General features: G+C 41.0%; 1 long non-coding RNA gene across 1 annotated transcript; it reads left to right on the forward strand.

The window, feature by feature from the left end:
• The first annotated feature begins 6 nt into the window (after window positions 1–6).
• Window positions 7–27,075, forward strand: LOC131483943 (uncharacterized). Its single transcript, XR_009247951.1, has 4 exons — window positions 7–147; window positions 20,904–21,001; window positions 22,399–22,493; window positions 26,968–27,075. It is a non-coding gene; the product is annotated as an uncharacterized LOC131483943 (long non-coding RNA).

The raw sequence follows: 27,075 nt of genomic DNA on the forward strand, positions 1-27,075 counted from the left end.
GGTGGTCCTTCGCCTTAATGCATCACAAGTCTCTTAAGGAATTCTGTGAAAGCTGCAGACTTTCTCCTTAGAAAAAAGCAGATAAGCTCATTCACACTGAAGTGTGTAGATGATTGCAGAAAATTAGAAGTCTTCAGTCCCCTGAAGGTAAGAGCCCCCACTCTAAGCAATATTCCCAGCCTATTGCTAAAATCACCCCAGATAATTGTGTCCTTTTCTCTCTCTGTTGTTTATTTTTGATGGTGGAGTTAATGGGACAATAAGGAATGGAGAGAAAAATGAAAATCAAGGACACTAAAAGAACTGACAGTTGCAAGTTATATATTGCATTGTTACACATTATATGATTCTCCAGTACAGGCATACCTTATTTTATCATGCTTCATTTTTATTGTGTTTCACAGATATTGCATTGTTTTGTTTTGCTTTGTTTTATTTTTTGCCAATTGAAGGTTTGTGGCAACCTTGCATAGGGAAAATCTATCAGTACCATTTTCTCAACAGCATTTACTCACTTTATGTCTCTGTGTCATATTTTGGTAATTCTGGCAATTTTTCAAACTGTTTCATTACTATTATATTTCTTGTAGTTATCTGTGATCAGAGATTATGACTTGCTGAAACCTCAAATGATGGTTAGCATTTTTTTGTCAATAAAGTATTTTTTAAAGTTTTTATTTAAATTCCAATTAATTAACATACAGTGTTATATTAGTTTCAAGTGTACCATATGGTGATTCAACACTGGCATACATCACCCGGTGCTCATCACAGGTGCACTCCTTAATCCCCATCACCTATTCAACCCATCCCACCCCCACCTCCTCTCTGGTAATCATCAGTTTGTTCTGTATAGTTAAGAGTCTGTTTTTTGGTTCGCCTCTCTATTTTTTTTTTCCCTTAGCTCATTTGTTTTATATCTTCCACATATGAGTGCCAGCATATGGTATTTGTCTTTGACTTATTTCGCTTAGCATAATACTCTCTAGCTCATCCATGTTGTTGCAAACGACAAGATTTTTTTTCCCATTCATTTGACTCACTTTATTGCAATATTTGTATTATTGGGATAATCTGGAACTGAACTTGCAATAGCTCTGAGGTATGCTTGTATTGACAGCTCTGGTTGAATAACTTATGTATATAATGTGATGGTTAAAGAGCACGGATGCTGGAACCAGATTGCCTGAGTTTGAGTCCTAGCTCTGCCATTTATTGGGGGTGTGACTGTGGGGAAGATCTCTGAGCATAATTTCCTTAAATGGAAAATGAAGGTAACAAAAGCACTTATTTCCTAGGGGGCTGTTGTGCAGAATAAATAAGCTAATGGGTGAGAGGCACTTAGGATGGTACCAGATACTGTGCAACCTTTGATAAATTACTTAACCTATCTGAGACCCAACTTTCTGATTTATTACACGGAGATGATGATAATCCCAATCTTTCAAGTTATCGTATTGGCATATAGAAAATGGAACAAATATTTGCTGAATGGATAAATAAGTGACCATTAATTCTCTAGTATGTAGCTACCTAACAAGTTTTTTCAGGGCAGAAACCATGCACTTTTTCAACTTTACATTGCCAGTGTATCTCTTGAACTTAAAAGTTGTTTAATAAATGTCTGTTGAATTAACAAAACGTACAATACTTTATTTAACCCTGACAAACTCCAGAGTAATAGAACTTCTGCATTGGATATGGGTTATACCACATGATTTTTAAGGTCTCTCTCAAAGCCAGGTTTCTGAGTTTCTGTGGAATATCTGAAGTAGCCACAAAAAACACCTCTTTTTTTTTTTTTAATGTTTATTTGTTTTTGAGAGAAAGAGAGAGAGAGAGAGAGCAGGGGAGGGGCAGAGAGAGAGACACACACAGAATCTGAAGCAGGCTCCAGTCTCTGAACTGTCAGCACAGAGCCTGTTGCAGGGCTCAAACTCACAAACCATGAGATCATGACCTGAGCCGAAGTTGGATGCTTAGCCAACTGAGCCACCCAGGTGCCCCAAACACCTCTGTTTTTATGAGTACTTCCATGCCTCCAGCCTTTTCCCTCTGTGCAGAGACATTGAATACCCCATGTAATCCTCTTTTTTTCCCCCTAATATTTTTCTGTCTGATCCATTTATCCCAGTCAGGAAACATAATTCCTTCATTCCTTCCTTCTCAAGCTTGATCAGGAGCTCTTGGAGTTTCACCTTTTAATCTTTGTTTCCTTATTGCCTAGCACACTGCAGTTTCAAGCCCAGGGGACTATATAATTACATGAGGAGTTTACCCGGCCTATACATGGAAGTGGAGCTCAGAGAAGGCCTTTGGGTAGAGGTGACATCTAAGCTGAGACCCAGAAGGTGAATAGAAGTTAGCCAGGCAAAGGAGGAGCATGGACATGAATGGTGTTATCTGGGTAAAGGAAACAGTATAAAATGGAGGGAATAGTATATGAAATGATTTAAAATGGTTGAGTATAAATTTGCTTATTTTTAATTCCTCATCCTAAGCCACACCCTGTCAAGTTAGCACTGGGCATTGACATCATCCCTATCATCCTTGGGCTAATAAAAGGAAAATGTAAGGGAGAGTGTAAAACTCAGAGGTCATGAGAGCTTCAGCTTCCTGATCTATAAAGTGGGGACAATAGTCACACAGGCTGCTGAAAAATTAGCTCAGGTATTGTATGTGATGGTCTGGAAGGGGGTAGGTCTGCCTGGTGGCATGGTCTTGTCTAGAAAGGGGCTCAATAGGTGAAATATATCAAACCAGAGATGATCCTCACTCAACAAGGGACAAAGGAAGTGAGATCTCGAATGAACAAAGGGGAGTGAAGTGAAAGAGAAGGAGTGGACCAAGGAGGATCTTTTAGTGACTTGTAAGCAGTAGGGTAAGCTAATCCAAAGATCATTCCACTCTTGGGGTGCTTGGGTGGCTCAGTTGGTTGAGCACCAGACTCTTGATTTCAGCTCAGGTCATGATCCCAGGGTTCTGGTATTGAGCCCCACCTTGGGCTATGCAGTGAGTGTAGAGCATGCTTGAGATTCTCCCTCTCTCTCTCTCTCTCTCTCTCTCTCCCTCCCTCCCTCTCTCTCTGCTCCTCTCCCCCTAAATCCCCCTCAAAAGAAAGTCAAAGATTATTCCATTCTTGAGAGAATTATTTACTGTTCACAGTTGTGTGGCAATCAGGATGCATCCAGAGCATGGAAGCTAGATCCAGCTGGGTCCCAGGTTTGGGATTTTCCATGTATTAGCTGATAATTGGACTAGTGATTTAATCACTCAGCCTCAGTTTCCTCATCTTTAAAATAAACACCTGGGTGCATCTTTAATAGGGGCACCTAGGTGGCTCTGTCAGTTAAGCATCTGACTGCAGCCCAGGTCATGATCTCATGGTTCATGAGTTCAAACCTCCCATTGGGTGAGCACAAGTCCTACATCTGGTGAGCTCAAGAGTCCTGCTTTAGGCTCCGAGGAATTCTCTCTCTCTCTCCCTCTCTCCCTCTGCCCCTCGCTCACTTGTGGCCCTCTCTCTATCAAAAAATAAAATAAAAAAAATAAATTAAGCATAATAACCCAATCTGCTTTTTTACTGCCTGGTTGGTAAGGAGATCCTTGATGTAAAGCTGGTCAAAGTCTCCTGTAGCCTATACAGAGCTACACAAACATTAATAATAATAATTTTTATTATTATCATTATTATTTCTTTTTCAATTATGTGACCACTTTTTGGCACTGGGACCACTGAGCTTCTTTTCCTCTTTCCTTTGTTCAAAGCTCAGGCATCAGAGACATCAGACCTGAAATTGCAGATTAGTGGGTTTCACAAGCCCAGTGTAGCCCACTACATTTTTTTGTTTACAGTATTCTTAAAATATTTTAGTTTGTCAAAAATCTGGAGATTTTAGATCAAAATCCAGATTTCCATCTTGTCTTTAAAAAATCCACAAACTCACCCACATTCAGAAAATCAACAGTCAACTGGAACTGAATAGTGGCAGCCCCTTTGCCTCTGTCCCAGCTACTCCTCCCCTGGCCCATAACTGGTTTAAGTTGTTCACCTGACCCCATGGGCATTTCAGTTTGCAGCCTCTGCATTAGACTCTTCTGGGTAAGTCTATTATCTTCGATTTTAAACATACCTCTTGCAGATAGGTTGTTGTTGCTGCTGCTGGTTTTTCTTGTTGAATACAGTGAGTTACTCAACTTTTTACAGGGGAGTTGGTGTAGTTCTCAGTTAGTGTTAGAATATTTGTAACACCCTTCACCATCCTCAGAAACACACACACACACGCACATACACATATGCACACACGCACTTGTGTATACACACCATTGCTGTCAATTTTCAGCTTGTTTTCCTTCCTCATTTCCACTCATCATTTGCATTTCTGTCATGAACATTAAATTCCTTATTTTCTTGTTAAAGATACCAGAGGATAACCTAAGTTAACCTGCCTTTTGAATAATTTAAACATCTGCATATTTTTACATACTTATTTTCATGATTTCCACTCTTTGTTTTTAAATGTTTACTTATTTATTTTGAGAAAGAGTGTGAGCAGGGTGGGGGCGGGGAAAGAAAGAGAGAGAGAGAGAGAGAGAGAGAATGAATGAATCCCAAGCAGTCTCTGCACTGTTATCACAGAGCTGACATGGGGCTCGAATTCACGAACTGTGAGATCATGACCTGAGCCTAAATCAAGAGCCAGACACTTAGCTGACTGAGCCACCCAGGCACCCCCATGATTTCTACTCTATATTTCTATCCTTAACTAGATCACTGACGTCTTCTTTAGGAAGGACCAGGAGTCTCATAATTTGGATGTATTTCTCCTTTTCCTTTGCCCACTCTCCCCTTGGGTTATATCTTTGCATCAAAATGGTTTTTGTCTTGGTTGTTTTATATCGCAGTTGCTTCTTTGAATGAGAGGTGGGATGAGCTTGGACTCTGCTGTCAGGACTTCAGGATCTCTTGCTCTGCCACTACTGTGTGGGCCTTACTTTACTGACCCAATTCAGGTGCCCCTCATGGGTTTGTTATGAAGAATCAATGACTTCGTAATCTGGTTTTCAAAGTGTGATCCCCCTACCAGTGGCATCAGCACCCAATGGAAACTTGTTAGAAATGCAAATTCTCAGGCCCCACTGAAAGGGTGGGCCTACGCAGGCCGACTCCATCTTGTTCTGGGTCCTTCACCTTGACCACACCTCCTCCCCTTGAGTAACCCCCCCCTCACCTGCCTAACAGGACTCGGACCCTTCCCCAGCCAATCGGCTGAGGCCATAGCCATTACCTCACCAACTGCCCCTGGGCCCCAATAAAACCTTTGTCCTTTTGAAACTCGCTCTCTCTTCCCAGTATCTCACTGCTGCGTGGGTGCAGGTAGGGGATTGAGCTCGAGCTAGCTCGAATAAAGGCTCTTTTGCTTTTGCATCGGACTCGGCTCCCTGGTGGTCTTTGGGGATCACGAATTCTGGGCATAACACCACCACAAAACTACTGAATCAGAAGCTCTGGAGGTGGGGTTCCTGTGATCACAAGCCTGCCAGATGATTCTGATGCCAGATGATTCTAATTTGGGAATCACATGACCAAATGTATGCTAAAGCACCTAGAACCTTAGCACATACTTCACTCTTGGTGTCTGAGGTTCAGGTTAGGTAACAGGAAAGGCCTGTGTCCTAGGCTGTATTTCTTTGGCCAAGTAACTGGTTCAGAGTTGAGCATGTGTCCCAAGCTGGGCTAAGAGCCCTATCTGGAATTTTGGCTAGAGCTACAAGGAAAGAGGAGCTTCTTTTTCTTGGATGAGTCAAGATAATAGGAGCCTGAAGCTGTTGGTGGCCATTGTCATTGCCAGGAGAAGTTGGCTTGAAAATGAAGTTTTTGCAAAGGAAAACAGAGCTGAGAGAAAAAAAGGGAGGGGGAGGGGAAGGAGGAGGGGAGATGGAGAAAGAGATCAAGAGATTAATTACTCCCAGCCACTGGATCCATCCAGTCTTCAGATTTTTCAGTTACCTTACTTGATTATTTTGCCCTTCTATGCCTAAGGCTATTTCAATTGGGCTCTGACACTGGAAATCAAAATAATACTTGTATAGCTAATATAAAATTTTTGTGTTGCTGATAAACAAGGCTGGAAACTTAAGCTTTCCTCTCAAAACAAATTTTTATATGAGGAATAAGAATCAAAAAAGTGTGGATGAGAGGAGTCAGTGTGATGGATAAGAAAGAATATCAGGCCAGGGGTCAGAAAACTTGGGTTCTAATTTTGGGAAGTTCCCTCCACTGTGTGACTTTGTAAAATTAACCCTATGTCAAAAGAAGTAATGTACATATTCATGATTTAAGTGTTATATCATGTGAAGTCAAAGAATTAATAGAGTTGCTTCCAGAATTCCTTACATATATAAAATGGTAAGTTTTCAAATATTAGTAAGGGGAGGCAGAGGAAGGGACACTTCTTAGTTTTTCATATGCCACTCTTTCATCTAGATGATAGAATAATTTTTAAAATAATTTTTAATGTTCTTGAGAGAGAGAGAGACAGAGTATGAGTGAAGGAGGGGCAGAGAGAGAGGGAGACACAGAATCTGATGCAGCCTCCAGGCTCTGAGTTGTCAGCACAGAGCTTGATGCGGGGCTCGAACCCACAAACCTGAGATCATGACCTGAGCCGAAGTCAGGCGCTTAGCCGACTGAGCCACCCATGCGCCCCAAATACTTAATTTTTTTTTAGTTTATTTATTTATTTTTTGACAGAGACAGTGTGCGTGCAAGCAGGGGAGGGGCAGAGGGAGAGAAAATCCCACGCAGGCTCTGTGCTGTCAGCACAGAGCACAACATGGGTCTCGATCCCATTAACCGTGAGATCGTGACCTGAACTGAAATCAAGAGTTGGACGCTCAACTGAGCTACCCAGGCATCCTTATGATGGAATACTTTAAAAGATACACTTAAAAATGTATCTGAAGAGGATGAAAAGACAAGCCAAAGAATTGGAAAAAATATTTGCAAAACACGTATCTGAATAAAGACTTGTATCAAAAATATGCAAAGAACTTTTAAAACTCAACAATTAGAAAACACAATTAAAAAATAAGCAAAAGCTTTCAATAGACACCTCACCAAAGAAGATACACAGATGGCAAATAAACATATGAAAAGATGCTCAACATTGTATGTCGTTGAAGAATTGCAAATCAAATAGTGACATACCACTACACACCTGTAGAATGGCTAAGTTCCAAAGTAGTGACAACATCAAATGCTGGAGAGGGTCTGGAGCAACAAGAACTCTCATTCATTGATGGTGGGAATCCAACATGGGACAACCATTTTGGAGACTGATTATTTATTTATTTATTTGTTTATTTTAAAGTAATCTCTATACCCAACATGGGGCTTGAACCTACAGCCCTGAGATCAAGAGGCCCATGCTGTATGGACTCAGCCAACTAGGTGCCCTGGGACAGCCATTTTGGAAGACAGTTACCTATTTCTTACAAAGCTAAACTAAGGCTTATCATATGGCCCAGCAGTCACTCTTATTTAAGTTAATGAATTGAAAACTTAGGTCCACACAAAAATCAACACATGGATGTTTATAGCAGCTTTATTCATAATTGCCAAAACTTGGAAGAATTAAGATGTCCTTTAATAAGTGAATGAGGGGCCCCTGGGTGGCTCAGTCAGTTGGGTGTCCGACTTCGGCTCAGGTCATGATCTCGCGGTCCGTGGGTTCGAGCCCCATGTCGGGCTCTGTGCTGACAGCTCAGAGCCTGGAGCCTGTTTCAGATTCTGTGTCTCCCTCTTTCTCTGACCCTCCCCTGTTCATGCTCTCTCTCTGTCTCAAAAATAAATCAATGTTTAAAAAAAAATAAGTGGATGATATACAAACCATAGTACATCCATATAATAGAATATTATTCATCAATAAAAAGAAATGAGCTATCAGGTTATGAAAAAACATGGAAGAAGCATAAATGCATATTGCTAAGTGAAAGAAGCCAATTTGAAAAGACAACATACTATATGACTCCAACTATGTGTTGTTCTGGAAAAAAGCAAAACTAGAAAGGTAGTACACAGATCAGTGCTTGCCAAGAACTTGGAGAAAGATAGGGAGAGAAGAAATAGATGGAGTGCAAGGGATTTTTAGGGCAATGAAATTATTCTGTATGATGCTGTAATGCTGAGTACATGGCATTATACCCATAGAACTATGCAACCAAGGAGTGAACCTTAAAGTAAACTCAGAGTTTAGTTAATAATGATATATCACCATTGGGACATTCATCATAACAAATACACCACACTAAGGCAAGACACTCATAATGGGAGAAATCGTATGAGGACAGAAAGTAGGTATGTGGGAATTCTCTGTACTTTCTGTCCAATTTTTCTGTAAACTTATAACTGCCTCAAGAATAAAGCCAGGGGCACCTGGGTGGCTCATTCGGTTAAGCATCCAACTTCAGCTCAGGTCATGATCTCGTGGTTTGTGAGTTCGAGCTCCGCGTTGGGGTCTGTGCTGACAGCTCAGAGCCTGGAGCCTGCTTTGGATTCTGTGTCTCCCCCTCTCTCTGCCCCTCCCATGCTCATGCTCTGTCTCACTCTGTCTCTCAATAATAAATAAACATTAAAAAGTTAAAAAATAAAGAATAAAGCCAATTAATTTTTAAAAATAGCACTTCCTCTTAACTCCTCCTTCTAAACCAAAAGTCCTCTGCTAAGCATTATGGCTACCTAATATGGGATCTAGAAGGATGACACCCTGTTCTTAAATACTGGGAGTTCCAAGAGGAAGTAGGACCAGAATGTCAATACTAGAAACCAGGAAAATTAGGATCTGTGAGATCCAAAGTAAATCACAGAGAAATGAGTGCCTAACAACAGAAGAGGAAAAAATAATTTACTCACTAGGTAAGTCTTTATTGAGTGCCTACTGTTAGGCACTTATCTAAGGGTTGGAGATACAGCAGTAAAAAAAAGTTCCCTAACTTTATGGGGCTCATATTCTAGTGTGGGGAGACAAAAACAAACATGTAAATCTATAGGCCATTAGATTGCAGTAGGTGGTATAGAGATAAATATAGTAAGTGAATAGAGTGTGGCAGAAACTTTTCACTTGTTTCACAGAAGTTTTTCTTTTTCATCTTTTAGAAGAAGAACCCCTACCTCAAGTTTTAGCTAGTGATGTGGCCATACATTTCTGCCCCATTTTGCACGTGGGTAAAACTTTGTGACCAAGATCAGGCCAGTGGATTATGAGTGGAAGCGTTTCATGTAACTTGCAGGTCATTTGCTGAAGGGTAAAGCTACTTGCCTTGGAACCTCTCTTTCTCTTTCCCACTGGCTGGGAAATAGCATTGACTGAACCATCCTTGGAAGCCAAGTGCGGAAGATAGCAGAGTCCCAGCTTTAGACTGTTCAATTCTTGACTTTACATGAGAAGGAAATAAACCTCTATCTAATATGAGCCACATCATTTTTGGATTTTTTGGTTATCACATCTTAGCTGGTACCTAATTTAAGGAACATCAGAGCAAAGTGGGGAAGGTTTGCTATGTTACATGAGGTGGTTAGAGAAGCAGAAACCTGAAGGAAGGAAGTGAGGGAAGGAGCCATGGGGCTATTTAGGTGAAGATAATTTCAGGTAGAAGGACAGTCAGTGCAAAGGCACTGAGGCAGGATTAAACTCTGATCTGGTCCAGGACTAGCCAGAAGCCCCACTTGTCTGGTACACAGTGAATAAGGAGGAAAAGAAGTCAGGTTGGTGTTGGGGAGCAGATTGCATAGGGCCTTTTTGTTTTGGGAGAGACAGGGTGCAAGTGAACGAGGGGGAGGGAGAGAGAAGCAGGCTTACCTGAAGTGGGGCTCATGCTCACAAACTGTGAGATCATGACCTGGGCTGAAGTCAGATGCTTAACTGAATGAGCCACCCAGGTGCCTCTGCATAGGGCCTTGTAGACTATAGTAGGAAATTGCTGAAAGAGCCTCTTAGAAGACCTGACAGAGTCCCAAGGCAAGCACAATGGGAGAGGGTCCATGGAAGAGGACATTTCCAGATGCCTTGTAGGACTGAAGAAAGGAAGACTGCTGTTGTCTTCTGGAGCATTTATAAGTTGGTCTGTGCTTATATTCGTGGGGAATTCCAGAGGCAAAGACATTGTGGTTTCAACATATACTCTTAGGTATATTCTCTTAACCAAATATTGTATTTATAATACAATGCCATCTGGGAAGATGTATTTTCCAGAGATTCAGAGATTTCCAGAGATTCAGATTCATTTAACACTAATGATGAGTAATCCTCTACCTAGAAACAATCAGAACCCTAATGCCCAGGAACTTCTCTGTCACAAGAACCATGCAGTCATAGTATAGCAAACATGCCTCATTTTACAGACTAGAGAACTTCAGAGAAATAAAATGACTCACCCAAGATGATACAGTAAGTTAACAGCAGAACCAGGAACTAAAATCCAGATGTCCTGGCCCCCAATTTTTTAATACCCTTTCCATTACAATCAACTTTACTTCATGTTAAGCATCAAGGTGGCAGTGGATATTTCAAATCACATAGTAGTCCTGTTGACTTTTGAACTGGGTTTGGTTGAGGAGGCCATTATTTTATTTCAGCAAAAGATTTTCTTTCCTAATGATTCCTTACTCAGAGCAGCATCAGATGAAAAACTTCTCTGCTAACACACAAATCAGATAATCTGGATGGTGATGATTAATATTAATAAGGGACTTGGAGTTTTCAAAGTAGTTAGAACTCTTCATCTCCTCTGATCCTGTGGCAGCCCTGTGAGGTAAGCAAGGTAGATATAATTTCCATCATATTGTAAATGAAGAAGTAAAATAATCCCAGAGACGATAAGTGACTCAGCCAAGGTCATACATCTTTGATTTATGGTACCACACTTTCTTACCCCAGGTTCAAAGGACTTGTTTCCACATGCATCCTCCCAGATGATTAATAGCTGACACTTTAAGCTCTTACCACATACCAGATACTGTTCCAAGTTCTTTGTACATTATGACTCATTTACTCTTCCTACAAGGTAAATTCTATAATCTCTACATACTGATGAGAAAACAGGCACAGAAAGACTAGGGAACTTCCCCGAAGTCACATAGTGTCATAAAGCAATAAGAGCAGGGACCCAAACATGTGCAGACTGTATTCAGAATCTGTGCTCTTAGCCACTGCACTATGTTATGTCTCTAATTAGGACTTGGAACCAATTTTATGATTCAGGAAGATTATGGGTACACTTCAAGAATCTTTGAGATCAAGTTCAGATACCTCATAGCTTCTAGGACTGTCACAAAACCTTCCTTTCATGTGTATGGGCATTTGATCTTATTATCTACTTACGTGGTAGATGTGATCAAAATTTGATTTTGACAAAAATTCGGGTGGGGTGGAGGAAGAACTGCATATAGTAATAGCTACTTTGACATTAATGTTGAAATGTTTTTCTGGGTAGGGGTGAACCACTTGCTGTTCTGCGGAAGAATCAATGCTAAGAAGTCATCACTCTCTTTTCTCTCTAATTCATTAGTAATATTGAAGAGTATAGAAATCATATATTGTTTTCATTTACTGCCCATTCTTTTGATAGCACTACTTTAATTTTCCTTTAGGGAAGCCCCTCTGTTTGTTCTTAGTCTGTGTGGTTTCCATACCAGCCATCCCCTTTCTCTGGGGTTGGCTGCATGACCCAAGCCTAGGCCCAGGATATCTCCTTGAAAAAACAGGGGTAGGTGTGTGATTCTAGTCAGTCCAGTGAAAGTTGTCCCTAAGACTTTTACATGAATTATTGGGGAACAGAGATCCTCTTTCTACTTAACAATGAATACAACAGAGTTAAGCTGGAAGCTGCTGGTGGCCATCTTGCCCCATGAGGAGGGAGTATTTGCATGAACACGAAGCTAAGACAGACAAGAGTAGAACCAAGAGATGGAAGGAATCAAGTTCCCAATGACAAATTTGGTGCATGTAGATATAGCTGTGTCCATCTTTGGACTTTTCAGTAACATAATCCAATAAATCCCTTGTGTGTTTAAGCAAGTCTAGGTCAGATTTCTGTCACTTGCAACCTAGATTAATTTTCCTGATGGATTATTCTGATTAGTACAGGCATAATTCATTTACCATATTTTCTGCTTTGCTTGAAAGCGAACCATGTTAATTATCTATTGCCACAATAAAGCTTCAGGGGGGGAAAGAACCCAGCCATAGTGGCATCCAACAAGTCTATAGTTGGCTAGGTGTTCTGCTGTTCTGGTTGGTCTTGGCTGATCTTGGCTGGGCTTGTTCAGGCATCTGTGGTCTGCTGACAGCCTGGTCAGGGGCTGGCTAATCTAGCATGGCTTTGACTCGGATGGCTTGGTTCTGCTTCACCATGGTATTTCATCATCCAGCAGGCTAACCTGAGACCAGGTAGAGTCCTGAGAGAGCCTGGAAGAGTGCAAAGCCCAGGCTCAGATCTGTTACACCACTACTTCTGCTATTCTGCTAAGCAGAGCAAGTCACAGAAGCAGACCACCTTCAAAGGGTGGGGAAATGGTTTCCATTTCTGAATGGGAAGAACTGCAAATTTCCGTTGCAAAGTGCATAGCTACAGAGAGGAGTGAAGAATTAGGCCGTTTTTGTAATCAGTCTACCATACTCATCTTTGTTCCCTTTATAAAACCATGGTGGTAAGGAGATAACATAAGCAGATGGATACCGCAACTTAACCAGATGTTCACCAAGGGAAACAGATTCCTTCAGCACATCAAGCAGAGTATGCTGCTACCTTGTCCTTATTTCACTCAGCATGTGTGATTTTTCTTTAACTTGGAAATGCATACAGAAACCCTGTTCTAAAGGAGACTTTAAAGGTCATCTGGCCCAACCTCCTTATTTTTCAGAAAAAGAAACCAGACCCCGAATTAAGACCATCACTCTGACCTTTATTTCAATCATCACCTCACCTTCTCACCCAGGGTCACACAGGGGCAAGTCTGGACCCTAATCTGGAGACTCCCGGTGCACTAGGCTTTCCATCATCTTGTGCTATTCTTTTCCCACACCACGAATGTACTATAAAGTCTGCATACTCGAACTTTGGAGTCAGTCAGCCTGGTTCTAATCCTTGCCTTATCACTTGTGAGCTATGAGACCTTTGACAAATTATTTAATGCCCCTGTGGATGATCTAGTAGTACATACCTTGTAGGGTTCTTGTGAGGATTAAGTGAAACACAGTAAATAAAGCACATAATAAGTGTTCAGTAAATTTTCTTAAAACACAATACTTTCTATTTGACTCATTCCTGCCTACATTTAGTCTGGGTTTAGGAGTTTAGGGGAACTGAGAATATCATACCTCCTAATATTTAGATATCAGACAATAAATTATTCTTTTAAAATTATGTGGGAGTACAATTCCATGTGTTTATGAGAAGAGATGCTTATAGCCTTATTCATCTGTTTATTTACTAAGAAATATTTACTGAGAGTGTCTTTAGCATCAGGCATTGTATTAGTTTGTTATTGATGCAACATATTACCTTAAACGTAATACCTTAAAGCAATGTATGTTCTGGGGGCCAGAAGTCTAAAATGGATCAGCCAGGCTGCGTTCTTTCTGGAGGCTCCAGGGGACAACCTACTTCTTCGTCTTTTTCCAGCTTTTTGAGGCTGCCAGCATTCCTTGGCTTATGGCCCATATCACCCCAACCTCTACTTTTATCATTACATCTTCTGTCCCTCTGCTACCATGGCCTCGCTGCCTTCTCTGACCTTCCTGCCTCCTCTTATAAACCTCTCTATGTGGCTTGTGCTTCCAGACAGCAGAGTGGCCTGGAGTAGTCAGACTTCTTAAATGGCAGCTCAGGGCTCCTAGCATGACTCTTCTCAGGAAGCAAAACAGGAATCTTCAAGGCCTTTTATAAACTAATCTTAGAAGTCACATAGCTTCATTTCCATCCTATTCTGCTGGCTTAAGCAGTCATAAGCCTATCCTATTTCTAGGGGAAGGGACATATATCACATGTCTTGATGGAGTACGTTTTAAAGAATTGCAGTTGCATTTATAAAACACAAAAATGGACCTCCCAAATGTCAGGGTTTTTTTTTTTCAGTTGCCACATTTCTCTGCCATTTCACCAGCCTGGCTCTGTAGAGGTATATGAAGTTGTCAGTGGTTTCCTGCAGGCTTCTGGGTTGGGTGGTCGTAGCTCTCTGGCTCTGAGGCAAGGAAGCTGAAAGCTAGTGGGGAGCTCCCTGAATTTAGCTTGTCAAGACTTCCTGCCCATCCTGAGAGCCCCTAATTTCCTGTGTTAAGTACCTCTCTACTTGAAATGCCTACCAGTGATGTCTGTTTTCCTTACAGGATCATGATGGATATAAGCTCCGAAGTCTGCTCTTTTAACTGCTGCATCTCGCCTTATTGATCTTCACCACTTTTCTCAAGCTCCCAGCCTCTTCCCTCACAACCCACCTCCACGCGGGCACAGCTAGCATGCCCTCAGGAAGATGACTGTTCTTCTTATTGCTCAGAAAAAAAAGAGCACTTTAGACATGACCTCTGTCAACTATCCTCTCTTCCCAACTGGAACTATATCTACCCTTTTATTTTCTTCTGCTCTGTCTTAAAAGAATTATTCCATACTTCTGAGAGTAAAAAAAGGGTGAGACTTTTTTATATGTTCCATGACACCCTTCATTTATCTTTTCAATCTAATTTTCTGCTACTTTCTCATATGTACTTATATTAACTACAGTAGACTAATGGCATTAATAGAGAGACTTATAAAATAGGTGGAGTTATTGCTGTTAACAAAAAGACCCAAAGATCTATAATGGCTCAAACACAATAGAATTTATTTCTTTTTTTTTTTTTTTTTTTTTTTAATTTTTTTTTTTAGAATTTATTTCTTGTTCAAGTAACAGGGCTGAGCAGGTGAATAATCAGTGGGACAAGCCCAGCTCTATTTAGGGACCCAGACTGATGGAGACTCAACCACTTTCAACATGTGCTTTCCAAGGTCATCCTTTCTAGATATCCAGAAGGAGAAAAGCATATGGAGGATATACATGGAAGGTTTTTATGGGTCAGGCCTGGAAATAGTACATGTCTTTTAGTTGGAATTCAGTCACATGGCTACACCTCACTGCAACGGAGGCTGAGCAGTGTGATCTAGCTGAGCGCCCTAGAAGGAAAGAAAATGGGTTTTGATGACCAGCTATAGTGTGTGCCATTGTGCCTTAAACCTTGGAAAACTTTCAATAGTCCAGTTTTCTCATTTCTAAATCAGGGTAATGATTGCCCCTCCTTCCTAGGGCTGTTGTAAGGATGAAATGTGTTGGTACTAGAAAGACTTCAGAACATTGTCTGGAACACAGTCAGCACCCCATCAAAATTATCTGCTATTATTATAAACCATAGATGTTCCTTCCTGTGTCAAAGTTTTTTTGTCCCATTTTTCTCTTGCCCATTTCTCTACCAGAGTTGCATTGTATTCTAACTACCTGTTTTATGATTGGTGGTTCTTCCTCTACATGCTTCTTGAGGGCAAGGGTTGTGTTTAGTTAATTTTTATATCTCAAGTACCTAATAGTCCCTGGGATATTATAGGTACTCACTAAATATTTATTGGAGAAGAAAAGAAGTGATGACAGAAGCGTGGCAGAAGGAAGGGACAAAGGAGGGAAGAGGGGAAGGGAGAGATGAAGGGAGGAAAACCATGTAAAGATCAACATCTTGTCATGGGTAGATTCATGAAGGGTCAGCCTGGTAAGCTGCAGAGCAACTTTAGTAGTCACTATATCCCGGGTCCCAGAGGGTCACTTGATACTTCTGCCAGCTCAGGACCAGGGCTGCCTGCATCACCTTCATGCCTTGCATCGGACACCCCTTGCACACTGCTTGGCATCCTCTCAGCCTAGCTTGACTCCAGCCATTGTTGCAGCACCAAGCCACCGGAGGTGTGAGCCTCCAGTCCCTCACCTCAGATGTACTACCTCTCGTTCTGCCCTGGGGCTGCTCTTACTCCTCTTCTTTGGACACCTGCAGAAATGTGTTTTGACTTCCATGTATGCAACATGGCAAGTGCAAGGAAGTTGGCATCTGTCTCACAGGGCAACTTAACCAATAGAGGACTGTAGCTGGTGAATAAATGTTCCCCTCTTCTGGCTTTGGGTAGATGATTTCTGAGGGTGGCCAACTCATCCTAATGTTCCCAGGACTTTCCTATTTTTTTGCACTGAAAGTCCCATGTTGTAGAAACCCCCTAATTCTGGAAGGTATTGTTTAAAACTCCTCCTGGGGTTGCGGGAGCTTAGTAAGACACCTTTCTTGATTCTCCCTTCTTCCCCAGATTATATCCCCAAATAAACTGCCTCCACACAAGCCCCATCTCAGGCTCTGCTTTCTGTTGGCCTTTGAATTAGGTAGCCCTGAGCTTACCTATGCAGTGATGAGTGTTTTCAGCTCTAGAAAACTAAAAAAAAGGCAGGGACAAAGGAAATGAGTCAGTGCCCAAAACAGCCAAATTATCACTTTCCTGATGTTGCTACAAAATTAATCTGGAAGATATGGTGCGGTTCGAAGATATCATCACGAAATGTTTATCATAAAGTTTAATTGCTTCAACAGCAAGGTGTTAGAAAGAACGACAGACAGGCAGAAGACTTAACTTTTAGTCCCACTTGGAGTATTTAAAATTCTGTATGACTTGTCACTTTTCTTCTCCTTGGGCCTCAGTTTCCTATCTGTAAAATGAGGAGGTTGGACTAGTCCTTTTTGCTTTTACCAGTTGTCCTATCCTTGGCTGTTGCTCATGAGGTGGAGGGAGGGCAGAGGATTGAGGGGCGTCAACAGGGCTAGTGGTAGGGAGGGACAGGGGCTGAGGGTTCATACCCATATCAGTAGCTGAGTACATGATGCAGAAAGATTTTATAAACAGGTCCCTGTAGACTGAAGAACCCCTAACTCATTTCTCTAACATTCTTGAGATTTAACAATCTCAAGTCCTTTGCCCATAGTGCCAACTAGACAAGATTCCAAGGCCAAGAATATTTGCCTCTGAATTTTAAGAAAAATCTTTATATAAACCAAAGGACTTGAGGCCATGACCATCATAGCCGAGTCAAACATCTCCGGCCAATGATGTGCTGGAATGGCTAATACCTATTTGCAGGAGTTGATTGCTGAATATTCAGGAATTTTTCGAGCCAAACAAACTATCCATAGTTACCCAAACAATGGATAAATTGAAACCAGTCATAATAGAAGTGTTGACACCGTAGACATTGGAAAACACTACAAACTGGGACTCCCTCTGCCCCGCAAGCTGTTAACTAGCCCATCTGTTAACTAGCTACCCTGGTAGCTTCTTCTCTGGGACAGCTTCTTATCTGGCTGAATTAAGTATATGTGGCTTAAAAATAATTTTTTTTTCGGGGTGCCTGGGTGGCTTGGTCGGTTAAGCGTCCGACTTCAGCTCAGGTCATGATCTCACGGTCCATGAGTTTGAGCCCCGCGTCGGGCTCTGTGCTGACAGCTCAGAGCCTGGAGCCTGTTTCAGATTCTATGTCTCCCTCTCTCTCTGTTCCTCACCTGTTCATGCTCTGTCTCTCTCTGTCTCAAAAATAAATAAACGTTAAAAAAAAAAATTAAAAAAAAATAATTTTTTTTCTCCCTTGCTTTTTGGTTTGTAGACACAATAAGCAGAACCATTAAAACCTGTCTTTCTGTCTCCTCAATAGTGGTTTTCTTTACAGATTCTATGGATCTGAAAGATGCAAATTCCTGCAGAATTGAGGCAAGTTTCTGCAACTCCAAGCCCTGCAGGCTCTAACAGGGGCTGGCCCTGTCAGGAAGCTCTCAGATCCACATGTGCTGTTGTTTCAAGGGTGTTTGTCCTCATGAATTGCCTATTTGGTGGTTTTGGATAATTTTTTAAGGATTTCGGAAGCCTGGTTAGAATATTCACTTTGCCACTTGGGAGCTCTGTGACAGGGTTGTGTTTAACTGTACTGAGCTTCCTTGTATGTAGAATGGGTAGTACATGCTTGAGAGGGTTTGTGGGTTTACCAGGAAGCTAAGAAAGTTTAAGCATTGAGGTACCTCGCTTGTATGGGCCCCTCACAGGGAGTCTTGGGCATGTTGTATTTTGAATTTTATAATCTAAAAGACCCCCCCCCCTCCCCCTTCCCCTGCAGAGTGTGTAATCTTCAGAACTTCACACAACCTGGATCAGCTCCTGCTTGTGGGAATGAATCACATAACATATGCAAAGCACTTAGCCCAGGGGCTGGCCCATTATGAGAGCTTCATAACTAGATAAATAGTCCTTGTTGTAAGACAGGAACTTTCCCTCCATTACCACATATCCCAGATGATTTTCCTCCACTCCCTAAGTGTCATCACTCAGCTGCATTCTGTTCATATTTAGCCTTTCTTCCACCTATAATATTGGTTTTTACCAATCATTTGCCACTTTGCCAAACTTATTCCATGAAGTACAACGTTCAGTGTGCTACTATGTTCATTTTAATGGTGGGAAAAAAATATTTAGCAATTATGCTCTTCCCAGAAGTGATGTGATGGCAAGGAGAAATGATAAATAAATTGCCCAAAGCTCATTGGTGTGATGAGGAATCAGTCATATTAATGCTTAAGAAAACATCCAACAGGACAAGGATACAAAGGGCAATTGAGGCAACGCTGTGATGTTTTGCCAGTTGTTAAACTAAGAGGCCAATTGTCAGTCAAGCATGATGTAGAGACGCTTCCCTTAAGAACACGTGTATCTCAGAATTATCAAAGGGCTGTAAGTCACCCTAATAATGGGCTTTTACCACAAGCAGAGAGAATGAAAGCCACGTTTATTCTTAAAAGACGCAGGACTTTGCACAGCAGCTGTAACAAGATTCTTATAGTTATTTGTCTTTACTGAGGGTGAGTAAAGGGGCGAGTGGATGACTTTGAGCCTCACATGGCACTCTTGCCCTGAGCTGTAAAAAGGAACTTGACTCAGATGCAACTTAGGTACAACCATTATTTACAGCCTATTGTATACAAGGTGCCTGAGTGGTGATGAGTAAAATTAGGTGTCTGGTGCTTTCCATCATGCAGTGCTGGAAGCTGTCTGGTCAAGGGGAGAGAGTGTGGCCTTGGGATTAGATGAATCTGGTTTAATTCTGGTTTTGCTTTGTACCAGTATGTGCTTTAAACTATTTATGTAACCCTCTTGAACCTCGTTTTCTCATCTGTAAAATGGGAATAATACCACCACCAGCAGAATTGCTGACACATAGCAAGTACCCAATACATGTTAATTTTCTTACTTCCTTCTGAAAGCCATAGAATCTAAGTGTAATTTTGGTACTCTCCAAAGCTACTTATGTAGCTTTTCTGAATCTTGTATTATTTTGGTAGTTGAAACATTTTTTTTCTTTTTACAAAAGCGATATATCAAAGCGAGAATTATAATAGGTAAGCAAAAATATAAAAAATAAAAATTACACACAATTCCAGTATGTAGTTATAACTTCAATTAACACCCTCGTGTATATCCATCCAGAACATTTTTTATGCCTATAAATATATATGTTATTAAAAATATAATTATATAATTTCTTAAACTGCTTTTGTCAGTACAAAATATCATTATTATGGGAAATCCTTGGGAAAATCTTTTTTGTGACAAGGTCAGGTAACAGTTTTTCCTTGTCAAGGGAAGAAGTTGAGATTAACACACTATGACAATTGTCTATTGCTATTAAGTAAGTTATACCAAAATTTTGGTGCCCCTTTTCCAGGGAAAGGCTGTGTAGCTACTACAAGGAAGGAAAACAAGTAAAATCTACAAATCCTATCTCGAAGCCCCTTTATCTAGAAATCATGCTTGTTTTCTTTCAACAGTTTTATAAAAACTAGAAAGAAGCCTATCCCTTTGATTTAAAACAAGGCAAAAGAAATTTATGATTGGATATTGTCTTAGCTTGGGCTGCTATAACAAAATCCCATAGACTGACTGGGTACCTTAAACAACAGACACTTATTTTTCTCACACATCTGAAGAGTTGAAGTCTGAGATTGGGATGCCAGCCAGTTTGGTTCCTGGTAAGAACTCTGTTTCTGTTTGCACATGGCCACCTTCTAGGTGTGTCCTTATGTGGTGGCAAGAGAGAGCTCTGGTTTCTTCTTCTTATAAGTACATGAATCCTACGGTGGGGGCTTTATCCTCATGACCTCAGCTCAACTTAATTACCTCCAAAGGCCCATTTTCTAATGCCATTATATTGGGGGTTATGGCTTCAACATATAAATTGGCGGGGGGGGGATACAAATACTCAGATCACAACAGACGTTATAGACCCATAAATTCTGCCCTAAAGAAGATAATAAAAGGGGGAAAATACCTCTATGATCCATCTTGTTAGAAAAAATTACTGGATTGACACAAACAGGCAGCCAGTCTACTGTTTAGATGGTTGAGAAATCTTGTCCCTGACTGAGGGATGGAAGCAGTACAGGTAACCATTGGTATATTACTTACTGAGGCATTTCGTTTGGAACTAAGGTAGAGTGGGATCTATTGGTCCCTCTGCTATCTCTTGTGCTCTCAATATCCCTCTCATTGAAAAAAAAAGAATCAAAATAAAATCTTGTTATAAGAGGAGCTATTTCCCTAATTTAGGCAAGTTGCACACTATTCCTATCTTCCTATACAATACATATAATATTTGCACAGTATGCAGTTGTCAAGATTGTTCCTCAGTTCCTAATGAAGATGAGGATTAAGAGAATGATCCTTCTACTGATCAAAAGCCTACATTCCAGTGATTGCCTCCTACTGTCATTCTAACAAGTACTGTTTGAACCCCTACTGTGTTCCAGGTACTGCTTTTTGTGCTGGGGATACTGTGGTAAACAAGACAGGAAATGTTTCTCTTCCCATGCAACTTACATCCTGCTCTTTGCTGACACAAACCATGGTAAGACAAACTTAATGCTGATGACTTTAAGATTTCCACTTACTAGAAGCAAGGTGAAGGAAGCCACAACATAAACAGGGAAATGTTTATGGAATGTCAATTTCACTTGAGAATTTAAGGGGCAAGGACATCACTTTTTAAAATTAAACATTTTATGGAGTCGAAGCTTTCATTTTTAATGAAATTGTATAGGAAACAAGGGCACACAACAGCATCTGCTCACAATACATCTCTGGGTCACACAAGGATGAGAGCTGGCTCTCCTCTGCATGTTGAGGGCATTTTGGTGGAATTGTTTGAAAAGCATTGCCCATGAGTTTATATCTCCTTCATAGTGTTCTTGGGAGAATTAGATGAGATGACCAGTGTAAAACAGCTCACATTGGACTGGCATGTAGAAAATGCTCATTCCGCGAACAGTGTGGAACATCCATGGGCTTTGGACAGATCAGGGTTTGAACCTTTGCTTCTCACTTATTTGTTGGGGTATCTCTGAGTGTCATTTTATGTATCAAGATCTCTGTTCTTGGAATGGGGTGCCTGTCTATTCCTCTTTGAGGGTTCTTTCCAAACTAGGATTTTGAAAAGGGAAGAGAGAGAGAGTCTTTGCTACAAAGAGGAGGAAAAATTCAGACCATTTGCATACCAGAGCATTTGATGTATATTATAGGAAATGGCCAACATAAGCAGGTGATTGGATTAGATTGTAAATGTTTCACTCAGAGGCTGAGAATGAGAGGGCTGTTTCCTTCTTCTCCTTCACCTAAGCACAGCACTTGAAGCCTCTTCTCTCAATGTATTTAAAAACTGCCACTGGCTCCACCAAGGATAATATTGATGACCCCAGTTTAGTAGTCACATAAATCATAGGCTAGAAAGAATCAGCAAAGCCTTAGGGTAGGACAGAGGGGCAAGAAGAATGATGAGGCCTTGGAAGAAAAGAGAGAAGGCATCTAGAGGGAAGGGATTGCCCAGTTGCTGAAGATGTGTACAGATTAATAGGTGGCTCAAGGGAAAATCTCGTGCATGCTTGATAGAGGGATGTCCTTCCCTGCAGTGTCCAAAGAGAGAACCCAGTGGAGAGGTCACATTTTGGATGCTAATACTACTACTCTTTATCTCCACTCTCTTCTTTAAACTCTAAAATTTAAGACCTCAGCACTGAGAATAGTATGGTGCTACTCCACCCACCCTGCCAACCACCACCTCTGTTTATAATTGTGACTGGTTTGCTGAATGAGTTGAATTTGGTGGCGTAAAACTTCTTCTGGCCAACTCCATGTTCTGATGAATTTAGTAGTAATTGTGACCACCCTGACCACAGATGCTTCCCTCTATCTAGATAGAATGTTTTCTTATCTTCCTTCCCTTGGCAAACTCTTAACTTATCCCTCCAGAGTCAGATGGGGCATCATCTCCAGGAAACCTTCCTTGATTCTACCTGGAACTTCCTACCCTGTGGCTAAGTAAGACATCTCTACCCTGTGGCTAAGTAAGTATGTTAGAGTATCTACTGGTAACCTCATTCATCTTTTTATCCCAAGGAGCTAGTCTAGGTCCTGCCAAATAAATAGCTGCTGTATGACTATTGTATTTGTTGCCCTTCTTATCTTTGGTTAAAAAAAAAAAGATAGTATAGGCATCTCCAGTTATGCATATTTGCAGATGAGGTTCCCTGGGAAGCAGACTCTGAAATGGAGTTTTACGTGCAGGAAATAAACTGGGGAGAGCTGTCAGGCAATACATATGGAGTAATGAATGAAGCAACAATGTGCCAGAGGAAAAGGTTGGGAAATAAGGCTGCCACAACAAAGGCCTAAGCTAATCCCTTTGGAGCAGAATTGGCCTTACAAAATTGTCCTCGGTTGTCATGAATTGGAGCAAGAGACCAAGCCTTTTCACCAAGGCTTTTCGGTCAAAATGTGCAGGCTGCCTTGAGAAGGGGCATGATCTTGAATGCAGAGGCTGTCTTCAGCTGAGGCTAGTGTGGATATTAGCCATCATAGCCTCTGCAGCTGAGGGAATGCAACGGGAGGGGAGATAGGATGATACACTCCTGTGTCCATCATAGTGCATGCCTGGTGCTGCTTGAATCCACCTGCTTAAATCCAATAAAGGGGCTTTCTTGAATAGTAAACATGAATACGCTTTTCCCTAAAATGTCTATGCCCCAACATGGGTAAGTACCATGACATCCTGGTTTACACATCAATCTTTTATCAACTGGTGAGTGTGAGTTTTTTCTAGGTAGGGTTATGAACCTAAAATTTGAGAACCAGATTTTGAATCTTAGAGAGCCTGCCAAGATATTTGGAAGCCCTTTGAAGGCATTTATAAGGCTTTTCATTTAGCTATTTTTCTGTGAATATTTCTTGAGTAATAGAAATTTCTTAGAAATGTAGCAATCTGTGAGAACATTTAAAATGAATACGCTCAAAAAAACCTTGGGACTGTAAGTTTTGTTGTTTCAACCCATGCAAAATAGATCCTGGACTAGGGACCCCCTTGTACCCTTGGTCCTGAAAGTAATTTGCAAAGTCCTACATGAACATCAGACTGGATTTTCCTTTATTGATACCTTTATTTGAATGTTAAAGTTTAAAAATTAAAGATGGTGACCAAAGCAAAGTGAAACTATGAATTTAGAAATCCAGCCTCTCAGGTCTGAGGGGTTAGTTTGAGAGCACTGAAGTTTCAGTGGATGGTGAGAGAAGCAAAGAGGATTAAACCAAGTTTCTGTGCTCAAGTCTTTAGTGAAATTAGAGTTGGCACAGTTTTCTTTGACTCTGAATCTAAGCCATATTCTGAAAACAAGGTGGGGCCACTGCCAAGAATAACCTGTTCTTTGGCCACTGGGTATAAAGTAACTTAGTAAGTTTTTGCATATATCTTAGGGCTTTTAGTCTCAGATGGGCTTCCTGCTGCATTGCTGGTCAAATTGAGGTGATCAAGCTAAAATGAGATCATTAGGGGAGACTCTAATCCAATATGGCTGATGTCCTTATAAAAAGCTTGGAAATTTGGAGACAGACACATGGAGAGAATGCCAAATGAACATGAAAATGGCCATCTACAAGCCAAGGAGAGAAGCCTGGAATAGATCCTTCCCTCAAGGCTCTCAGAAGGAATCATCCTTGCCAACACCTTGATTTTGGACCTGTAGACTCGCCCAGTTTGTGGCATTTTGTTACATTTTGCAACAAACTAGAAAACTAGTACCTGAATGGACTTTTTCCCATTCCTCACAGAGAATCATAAACTGTACGGGATGGGTCTTCGGTAGTAGGTAACAAAGAGAACTTCAGTGAAGCTAGCTCAAGCTAGTTTAAGTGAGAAGTAGGAATTTTTTTATAAGCGCAGATGGTCTTCTTAGAAACCCAAGTGCAAAGGTGTGTGATGGGCCACAAGGACAAACTGGAACCAGTGTCTCATTTATTATCAGGGCTGGTTCTATCTCTGCAGAGTGACTGACTATGAGTCTGTAGACTTTAGCAAGACCAACAGATAGGTTCCTAAGTTTACATAGTTGAGGTCCAGTTACCAGAGAATGACCAAAATCTCACAGTACCAGACCAGGGGGAGGGACACTAGCTCAGCTGTAGTCACTGGTTTTACTCCTGTTGTCCCTGCTTCAGACCAGTCCCATACCAACATTGCTGCCAAAAGTGTCCTCTGTAACCATGTGGGTTATGAAGGGAAAGGAGTAGGCTGGTTCATTACTTAGGGCAACTGTAACAAATCACCACAAACTACATGGCTTAACACAACAAATTTACTCTCTCACAGTCTGGAGGCTAGAAGTCCAAGATCAAGGTGTCAACAGGGCCATGCTCTCTCTGAAGGCCCTAGAGAAGAATCCTTCCTTACCTCTTCCTGGTGGTGACCAGCAATACTTAGCATTGTTTGGTTTGTAGTAGTATCACTCCAGTCTCTGCCTATGTTTTTCCATGGGGTTTTCCCCTCTGTCTCTGTGTTCAGATTTCCCTCTTATAAGGATACCAGTCATTGCATTAGGGCCCACCCTAATCCATTATGACTTCATTTTAACTTAATTATATTTGCAAAGACCCAAGTTGCAAATACGGTCACATTCACAAGTACTGCGGCTTAGGACTTGAACATATTTTGGGGGGAAACACAGTTCATCCCCCAACAGGTGAGCGATCCAATCGTTATCCACTCCACAGACTTCTAACACTTTTATTAGCTCCTGCCTTCTTTGACTTTTCTATCTCCTGGGACTAACTAGATCTTCTTGAACCCAAAACCTAAATTTCCAACCCCACTGTATGTTAGCTACCTCATCAGTCATCTCTTTTGTCCTCCCTCTTACTCTGAAGAGAAGTCTAGATAGGGTTATTGGATAAAAGACAAGACACACAATTAAATTTGAATTTCAGCTAAATAATGGCTAAGTTTTTAGTATAAGTACATCCCAAATATTGCATGGGAGTCTTGAATTTTATTTGCTAAATCTAGCAACTCAAGTACTGCACTTAAAGAACTGGAAGTGTTCTAGATAAAGCATGTGTTCTTCAGGATGCCACCACACCAAAATATCTATACCTGACCTGTTATATTCACTTAAGTTATCTGTTGCCTGTTGGTATTTCAGTTTGCAATACCTAGTCACCCTAAGTAAGATTGGAGTTAGAAGGTGAAAGTCGGGTGGAAGATAACCAGAGATGGAACTAAGGCAAAAATATAGAGATGAAGAGGAGAGGGATGGATTTGAGAACCGTTAGGATGCAGAAGAAAGTATTTGATGTCTTTTTGAATGACTCTAGTTTCATCAAGTGGGCTACCAAATAAAGTTAGTCATGTTGGGTGTGGGGTGTCCTTTAGGTGGTTGGGTGTGGAATGCTCAGGGAGGAGGCAGGGGCTGAAGATTTAAATTTAGAGCCATAAGCATATATTGAGATGTGAAAATTGAGATACGAAAGTATTTGGGATTTCCTAAAGAGAAATTATAGTGTTAGAAGGAAAGAAAATCCTGTGAACGACCAATATTTAAAATGCCAATGCCCTATTTGTTTAAATTTTTAAAATATTTATTTATTTTTGAGAGAGAGAGAGACAGAGCATGAGCAGAGAGACACAAGAAGACACAGAATCTGAAGCAGGCTCCAGGCTCTGAGCCATTAGCACAGAGCCCAATGTGGGGCTTGAACTCATGAGCCGTGAGATCATGACCTGAACCAAAGTCGGACACTTAACAGTCTGAGCCACCCAGGCGCCCCAGGCCAGTGCCCTATTGATATGAATATTTAGGTTCTATAGCACTATTTTCTTATTTCATACAGTGTTACAGTACACAAACATCTCTGTCCATCTTCTTACTTGGTTCATTTACTTCCTAACCATTTGAAATGTTAAATAAATTGAAGGAAGAAAGGAAGGAAGGAAGGAAGGAAGGAAGGAAGGAAGGAAGGAAGGAAGGAAGGAAGGAAGGAAGGAAGGAAGGAAGAGGGAAGGAAAAAATTTAGATTCCACCAGGGTCTACCACAGGGACTGAAAAGGCCATTTGGCCCAGGACATTCAGAAAGGATCTCCAAATCACATCTCCAAATGAAATTTTACCTATATTCACCAAGATTACATCTCTCAGCAACTTTAAACCTGTGTCCCTATCAAGTATATTTTGAATTAAAATTGTGGGTTCGAGCCTGTGTCGGACTCTGTGCTGACAGCTCTGAGCCTGGAGCTTGCTTCAGATTCTGTGTCTCCCTCTCTCTCTGCTCCTCCCCCACACATGCTCTGTCTCTCTCTGTCCCTCAAAAATAAACATTAAAAAAATTAAAAAAAATTTTTTTTACAAATGCTTTAATTGCTTTTTAAATAGTACAACTTCTACTCCATATTTTGCTTTGTTTAAAAATTAACTTGTTAAATTATTAACTTATAAATATTTAAGAAAACCTACACATCAAGTAACCATGTGTTTACGTTTCTTTACTTTTTTATAGAGTTGGGAGCTTCCAGAAATAGCAATGGCCTGGACTTCTTTCTGTGTGTTCCTTCATCAGACTTGATCTGTTTGAACCAATGATTGCACTTAGGAAAGTAGTCTTGGG

This window comes from Neofelis nebulosa, chromosome 8 (genome assembly GCF_028018385.1).
Source record: "Neofelis nebulosa isolate mNeoNeb1 chromosome 8, mNeoNeb1.pri, whole genome shotgun sequence".
In the NCBI taxonomy this organism is placed as follows: Eukaryota; Metazoa; Chordata; class Mammalia; order Carnivora; family Felidae; genus Neofelis; species Neofelis nebulosa.